We start from the raw sequence: 8,726 nt of genomic DNA on the forward strand, positions 1-8,726 counted from the left end.
GTCACCGACAACGCCAACAGATACTGGCAAGAGCGTATAGATGAGGTGAGGCGCATAAGGCTTCAGAAATTCTCGTAATTCGTAATTCTTCTTCTTCCGGGTTTACGGTGTTTACAGATCCCAGCGTGCTCGCGGGGCGTGTGTGGGCATGTGAGGACACTCCTCCTCACCAATCAGCGCACAGGGGAGTGCCTGCTCACACCCCCAGCCTCACTCGGCTCGCTTTGGCTCGCTTCAACCCCACTCCAAAACGGTGCGAGTTTTAGGGGCTAAGCAGGGCTGAAGCGAGCTGAGTCGTGCTGTTTTTTGGTAGTCGAAATGCGAGCAGTGTCGGGCTGAAGTGAGCTGAAGCGAGTTGAAAAAGGGTAGTGGAAAAGGGCCATACTTGTCATGATCAGGAAATATTCAGCATTATTTACCTTTTGACTTTTGATAACTCATATTCCTGCTGCAGCTGATGAACAAGGCAATCTATAATTGTTTTAGCCAAATAACAGGCCTGATTCTGAATCTGGTCCACCATCTTTAATTTGTCAACAACAACAAAAGCATGTGAACACAACACACTGGTAAATACCACTTCCCAACTGGAAAATATCATCTTCCCATAGCACATGAACGCAGCAACAGTCCAGCTCAGCTCCGGCAACTGTGACTGCTACGCGCACTGCATCACTCTCACGATTCCCCCCGGGGGAATTGTCGTCTCTAGATCTATTTTTTTTTCCATTGTCCCGGGATTGTCCCAGATATGATAATTTTGTGTCCCGATGACATTTTTTATGGTCCCCGGGACACCGTTAGCTTCGAGCGCTGACTCCAGTGTTCTAATGGTACAATGTGTTTGCTCATTGCCTCAGAAGGCTAATGGATGATTAGAAAACCCTTGTACAATCATGTTAGCACAGCTGAAAACAGTTGAGCTCTTTAGAGAAGCTATAAAACTGACCTTCCTTTGAGCAGATTGAGTTTCTGGAGCATCACATTTGTGGGGTCGATTAAATGCTCAAAATGGCCAGAAAAATGTCTCGACTATATTTTCTATTCATTTTACAACTTATGGTGGGAAATAAAAGTGAGACTTTTCATGGAAAACACAAAATTGTCTGGGTGACCCCAAACTTTTGAACGGTAGTGTACATCGAGGGTGCCAATAATTCTTGAGCTGACTGTGTGCTCGTGTATGTGCTCATGCAGAAATGACGACGTGCATATTAAACATGTAGGTCATGCCTGCACAAAACAAGCTGTTTTTGCAAATGCATGACCCACAAGCAACCACAATATCTTTTCTATCTGATTTGGTTGGAGTGGATTGTTTCTGAATATATATTTTTTTCCTGACTAACCGCTGGCTGAACTGCTGAACTGCGCTCCTTTCCTCCTCCGATTACAAACGCTCGAGTGAATGGTGGCACGATTACAACACATTATTAGCACTAAACAGGATACTGAAGTCTATGTTACTATTAAAGACAGGATTTATTTGATCTCTCATTAGCTTGATGTAATTACGATTTAAGTAATTAGGCTACACCAAATGTCTTTAAAGCTGGATTTGGAATGTTGATGTATGTCCTTCTGAAAAAGGAAGGGCTTGAAGTGTTGCCTAATTTGCATAATAGCCAAAAGTGTTCAAGATACACCACGCCCCCTGATAGTAACCTGACAGGGCCATAATGAAATAGTAAAATATGCAAAACAGGAGAGTTCAAAAATAAACTTTTTGGAACTATGGATGATTTCTCCCTACTGCCTTCACGCATTCCTGGCGGTTTTAACGAGCTGCAGGTCGCGTTCGAGAGAGATCTAGTGTAATCTCCAGGATGCATCCGACACATCTGAATGGTAGACAGAATGATATTACTGGCTCTGCTCTGGTGACATTCCTGCACTGAGCAACCTGGAGTTGGCAAAACACACACACAACCGCCAACTCGCACAAAATCCACACTCTCGGAAACGAACGAACGAACGAACGAACGAACTAAATAACTAACTCCATCCATTTTTTTTCACAACTTAAAGGGAATTGTGTGCAGGAAGACACGCAGCTTGAAACATATGACGAACCACATTTACTGCTCGTGCTGCTATTGTAAAGCAAAGGGGGCGGGGCACATATGATCTGAAGAGAGTTTAATTGGACACGCGCAAGACTAGTACAGGATGAGTCGTAAAAATTTGAACTGCTTTCCCAGAAGCGACAGATGAGAAGCAAACATATCTCCAAATCTATTTTTTATCCTGTGTAAAGCAAAGGGGGCGGGGCACATATGATCTGGAGAGCGTTTAATTGGACGAATGTAAGACTAGTACAGGATGAGTCGTTAAAAAATTCGAATCACTTTCCCAGAACAGACAGACGAGACATAAAAATATCTCCAAATCTATTTTTTATCCTGTGTAAAGCAAAGGGGGCGGGGCACATATGATCTGAAGAGCGTTTAATTGGACACGTGCAAGACTAGTACAGGATGACTCGTTAAAAATTTGAATTGCTTTCCCAGAAGTGACAGATAAGAAGCAAACATATCTCCAAATCTATTTTTTTCCTATGTAAAGCAAAGGGGGCGGGGCACATATGATCTGGAGCGTGTTTAATAGGACGAACGCAAGACTAGTACAGGATGAGTCGTTAAAAAATTCGAATCACTTTCCCAGAAGAGACAGACGAAACATAAAAATATCTCCAAATCTATTTTTTTCCTATGTAAAGCAAAGGGGGTGGGGCACATATGATCTGGAGCGCGTTTAATAGGACGAACGCAAGACTAGTACAGGATGAGTCGTTAAAAAATTCGAATCGCTTTCCCAGAAGAGACAGACGAAACATAAAAATATCTCCAAATCTATTTTTTATCCTGTGTAAAGCAAAGGGGGCGGGGCACATATGATCTGGAGAGCGTTTAATTGGATGAATGTAAGACTAGTACAGGATGAGTTGTTAAAAAATTTCAAAATGTTTTCCAAGAAGCGACAGATGCAAAGCAAAAATCTCTCCAACTCTATTTTTTTCCTATGTAAAGCAAAGGGGGCGGGGCACATATGATCTAGAGCGTGTTTAATAGGACGAACGCAAGACTAGTACAGGATGAGTCGTTAAAAAATTCGAATTGCTTTCCCAGAAGAGACAGACGAAACAAAAATATCTCCAAATCTATTTTTTTCCTATGTAAAGCAAAGGGGGCGGGGCACATATGATCTAGAGCGTGTTTAATAGGACGAACGCAAGACTAGTACAGGATGAGTCGTTAAAAAATTCGAATCGCTTTCCCAGAAGAGACAGACGAAACATAAAAATATATCCAAATCTATTTTTTATCCTGTGTAAAGCAAAGGGGGCGGGGCACATATGATCTGGAGAGCGTTTAATTGGATGAATGTAAGACTAGTACAGGATGAGTTGTTAAAAAATTTCAAAATGTTTTCCAAGAAGCGACAGATGCAAAGCAAAAATCTCTCCAACTCTATTTTTTTCCTATGTAAAGCAAAGGGGGCGGGGCACATATGATCTAGAGCGTGTTTAATAGGACGAACGCAAGACTAGTACAGGATGAGTCGTTAAAAAATTTGAATCGCTTTCCCAGAAGAGACAGAAGACATAAAAATATCTCCAAATCTATTTTTTTCCTATGTAAAGCAAAGGGGGCGGGGCACATATGGTCTAGAGCACGTTTAATAGGACGAACGCAAGACTAGTACAGGATGAGTCGTTAAAAAATTTGAATCGCTTTCCCAGAAGAGACAGAAGACATAAAAATATCTCCAAATCTATTTTTTTCCTATGTAAAGCAAAGGGGGCGGGGCACATATGGTCTAGAGCACGTTTAATAGGACGAACGCAAGACTAGTACAGGATGAGTCGTTAAAAAATTCGAATCGCTTTCCCAGAAGACACAGAAGACATAAAAATATCTCCAAATCTATTTTTTTCCTATGTAAAGCAAAAGGGGCGGGGCACATATGATCTGGAGAGAGTTTAATTGGACAAATGCAAGACTAGTAAAGGATGAGTTGTTAAAAAATTCAAATCACTTTCCCAGAAGAGAGACGAGAAACAAAAATATCTCCAAATCTATTTTGTATCCTGTGTAAAGCAAAAGGGGGCGGGGCACATATGATCTAGAGAGTGTTTAATTGGACGAATGTAAGACTAGTACAGGATGAGTTGTTAAAAAATTTCAAATTGTTTTCCAAGAAGCGACAGATGCAAAGCAAAAATATCTCAATCTATTTTTTTCCTATGTAAAGCAAAGGGGGCGGGGCACATATGATCTGAAGCGTGTTTAATAGGACGAACGCAAGACTAGTACAGGATGAGTCGTTAAAAAATTCGAATTGCTTTCCCAGAAGAGACAGACGAAACAAAAATACCTCCAAATCTATTTTTTTCCTATGTAAAGCAAAGGGGGCGGGGCACATATGATCTAGAGCGTGTTTAATTGGACGAATGCAAGACTAGTACAGGATGAGTCGTTAAAAAATTCGAATCGCTTTCCCAGAAGACATAAAAACATCTCCAAATCTATTTATCCTAGGTAAAGCAAAGGGGGCGGGGCACATACAATCTAGAGAGTGTTGAACTGGACAAATGTAAGACTAGTAAAGGATGAGTTGTTAAAAAATTTCAAATTGTTTTCCAAGAAGCAACAGATGCAAAGCAAAAATATCTCAATCTATTTTTTTCCTATGTAAAGCAAAGGGGGCGGGGCACATATGATCTAGAGCGTGTTTAATTGGACGAATGCAAGACTAGTACAGGATGAGTCGTTAAAAAATTCGAATCGCTTTCCCAGAAGAGAGACGAGAAACAAAAATATCTCCAAATCTATTTTTTTATCCTGTGTAAAGCAAAGGGGGCGGGGCACATATGATCTAGAGCGTGTTTAATTGGACGAATGCAAGACTAGTACAGGATGAGTCGTTAAAAAAAATTCGAATCGCTTTCCCAGAAGACATAAAAACATCTCCAAAACTATTTATCCTATGTAAAGCAAAGGGGGCGGGGCACATATGATCTAGAGCGTGTTTAATTGGACGAATGCAAGACTAGTACAGGATGAGTCGTTAAAAAATTCGAATCACTTTCCCAGAAGAGAGACGAGAAACAAAAATATCTCCAAATCTATTTTTTTATCCTATGTAAAGCAAAGGGGGCGGGGCACATATGATCTAGAGCGTGTTTAATTGGACGAATGCAAGACTAGTACAGGATGAGTCGTTAAAAAAATTCGAATCGCTTTCCCAGAAGACATAAAAACATCTCCAAAACTATTTATCCTATGTAAAGCAAAGGGGGCGGGGCACATATGATCTAGAGCGTGTTTAATTGGACGAATGCAAGACTAGTACAGGATGAGTCGTTAAAAAATTCGAATCACTTTCCCAGAAGAGAGACGAGAAACAAAAATATCTCCAAATCTATTTTTTTTATCCTATGTAAAGCAAAGGGGGCGGGGCACATATGATCTAGAGCGTGTTTAATTGGACGAATGCAAGACTAGTACAGGATGAGTCGTTAAAAAAATTCGAATCGCTTTCCCAGAAGACATAAAAACATCTCCAAAACTATTTATCCTATGTAAAGCAAAGGGGGCGGGGCACATATGATCTGGCGCGTGTTTAATTGGACGAATGCAAGACTAGTACAGGATGAGTCGTTAAAAAATTTCAAACTGTTTTCCCAGAAAAGACAGACGAGACATAAAAACATCTCAATCTATTTTTTTTTCTCCCTAGACATACTATCGACACTATAGTATTGGTGGAAATCAATGGATACAAAAAGACAGGTATAAAATCCCTGAAAAGTCTAAAAGTCTCAAACACTGGTTTTCATTTCAGGAAATCTTTCATTAATCATGAACCGAATCAGTTTGATTTACCTGCAATCAACAACACACCTGAGTGATTCAGACTCCCAGCTCAACAACATGAAGATGAACCATGCAGCGCACTGGAGAAAGCTGTGCTACAATCCAAAACGAAGTGTTACAGAATAAGTGGTACAATACGTGCGTAGTATGTATTATTTTGCGCACTATTTAGTACACTAGCACGCGCTTGGACGAGTTTTGGGACGCAGCCACTGGTTAGTGACCTGATCCCATAAGACAGAGGCCTGTTCTTGGAGTCGTGGCTCAGACACACACACAGAAATACTGCAGGTTTAAGATTAAAAGTAACATTAAAAATATATAGACTCCTCTGTGGTGGACTGTATTTATATTAGAAGGTCAAAATGGCACCAAGCCGAGCAATGTCACTGTGTCACAGCTAACATAACATATGCTAGGCTAGGCTAGGCAACACCGATTTATTTCAGGGCAAATTAATGGGCAGAAATGCGGATTGAAAATGGAATAAACCGATTCAAATCAGTCCAAAACTTGTAAGAAAAAATAAATAAATACATACCATGGGATATTTAGGTTCCTGTTTTGCTTTGACGCATCATCTGACATGGTTTTGTTGATATTTTTTTTCCCTCTCCTGCTGCTAACTGTTAGCAACACCGAGCACTTCTCCTACAGTCAATCCGCCCAAGTCGTTTCGACAATCCCACAAGTTCAGAACAACAACAAACAACTACAACTCTGCAGTAAAAAAAATAAAATGATAATAATAATAATAATAATAATCCCGAACAGTAGAAAGAGAGCAGTGATGAGAAAAATAAACCTGCTCGATTCCTGGGCTCACTTAGATTTGTTTGAAGCAGCTCGGAATAAGCGCTAACTTGGCTATAAAATATTCAAAATGGAGATTTTACACTACAGTTAGACTGGAGCTGTGTGTTTACACTACACACTGCGACCTAATGGTTATAACGCGTCATAACAGCTGGACAAGTTTCATCACAACACCAAAACAAGCACAGAGTTTTCACTGATCACTGTGGTGAAGGTGAACAAACATCTCAAGAACATCGAGTCTCATCTCATTATCTCTAGCCGCTTTATCCTGTTCTACAGGGTCGCAGGCAAGCTGGAGCCTATCCCAGCTGACTACGGGCGAAAGGCGGGGTACACCCTGGACAAGTCGCCAGGTCATCACAGGGCTGACACATAGACACAGACAACCATTCACACTCACATTCACACCTACGCTCAATTTAGAGTCACCAGTTAACCTAACCTGCATGTCTTTGGACTGTGGGGGAAACCGGAGGAAACCCACGCGGACACGGGGAGAACATGCAAACTCCACACAGAAAGGCCCTCGCCGCCACGGGGCTCGAACCCGGACCTTCTTGCTGTGAGGCGACAGCGCTAACCACTACACCACCGTGCCGCCGCAGTGTTTGAGATCAAATAATAAATAATAAACATACAGTAAATAACCCTATTCCACAACTGTAGTGATCCATAAAATAAATATAGATATTTAGGCATTGGTTTAAAACTCAAGCTGCTCATGCGTGTATGAGCAAAATATTTGCAAGGACACAAAATCAGCCTGAACATAATAATAATAATAATAATATTATGGTGGTGTAGTGGTTAGCGCTGTCGCCTCACAGCAAGAAGGTCCGGGTTCGATCCCCGTGGCCGGCGAAGGCCTTTCTGTGTGGAGTTTGCATGTTCTTGCCATGTCCGCGTGGGTTTCCTCCGGGTGCTCCGGTTTCCCCCACAGTCCAAAGACATGCAGGTTAGGTTAACTGGTGACTCTAAATTGACCGTAGGTGTGAATGTGAGTGTGAATGGTTGTCTGTGTCTATGTGTCAGCCCTGTGATGACCTGGCGACTTGTCCAGGGTGTACCCCGCCTTTCGCCCGTAGTCAGCTGGGATAGGCTCCAGCTTGCCTGCGACCCTGTAGAACAGGATAAAGCGGCTAGAGATAATGAGATGAGATAATAATATGGGCAGCATGGTGGTGTAGTGGTTAGCGCTGTCGCCTCACAGAAAGAAGGTCCGGGTTCGAGCCCCGTGGCCGGCGAGGGCCTTTCTGTGCGGAGTTTGCATGTTCTCCCCGTGTCTGCGTGGGTTTCCTCCGGGTGCTCCGGTTTCCCCCACAGTCCAAAGACATGCAGGTTAGGTTAACTGGTGACTCTAAATTGACCGTAGGTGTGAATGTGAGTGTGAATGGTTGTCTGTGTCTATGTGTCAGCCCTGTGATGACCTGGCGACTTGTCCAGGGTGTACCCCGCCTTTCGCCCGTAGTCAGCTGGGATAGGCTCCAGCTTGCCCGCGACCCTGTATAACAGGATAAAGCGGCTAGAGATAATGAGATGAGATGAGATAATAATATAGTATATGAACCATCGAATTATGTCGTGTAGTGTATTTCGTGCAGCACGAAAGTCTATGTGTCGGGCTGACACATAGACACAGACAACCATTCACACTCACATTCACACCTACGGTCAATTTAGAGTCACCAGTTAACCTAACCTGCATGTCTTTGGACTGTGGGGGAAACCGGAGCACCCGGAGGAAACCCACGCGGACACGGGGAGAACATGCAAACTCTGCCCAGAAAGGCCCTCGCCGGCCACGAACCCGGACCTTCTTGCTGTGAGGCGACAGCGCCAACCACTACACCACCGTGCTGCCATACTCAAGCACAGTGAAATTCCTCTTCTGCATTTAACCCATCTGAAGCAGTGAACACACAAGTAAGCAGTGAGCACACACATACCCAGAGCAGTGGGCAGCTATGCTACAGCACCCAGGGAGCAGTTGCGGGTTCGGTGCCTTGCTCAAGGGCACTCCAGGCACGA

At 42.8% G+C, this 8,726-nt stretch overlaps 1 protein-coding gene across 1 annotated transcript in view; it reads right to left on the bottom strand.

Annotated features, from left to right (window-relative positions):
- nr3c1 (nuclear receptor subfamily 3, group C, member 1 (glucocorticoid receptor)) overlaps positions 1-6,753 on the bottom strand; it is a 148,499-nt gene extending 141,746 nt beyond the window's left edge. Inside the window, exon 1 of the mRNA XM_060915229.1 lies at positions 6,421-6,753. The gene's annotated coding sequence lies outside the window, so the exon portion shown is untranslated. The remainder of the gene's footprint in view (positions 1-6,420) is intronic.
- Positions 6,754-8,726: the final 1,973 nt, after the last annotated feature.

Source organism: Neoarius graeffei, chromosome 2, assembly GCF_027579695.1.
Source record: "Neoarius graeffei isolate fNeoGra1 chromosome 2, fNeoGra1.pri, whole genome shotgun sequence".
NCBI classification, from domain to species: Eukaryota; Metazoa; Chordata; class Actinopteri; order Siluriformes; family Ariidae; genus Neoarius; species Neoarius graeffei.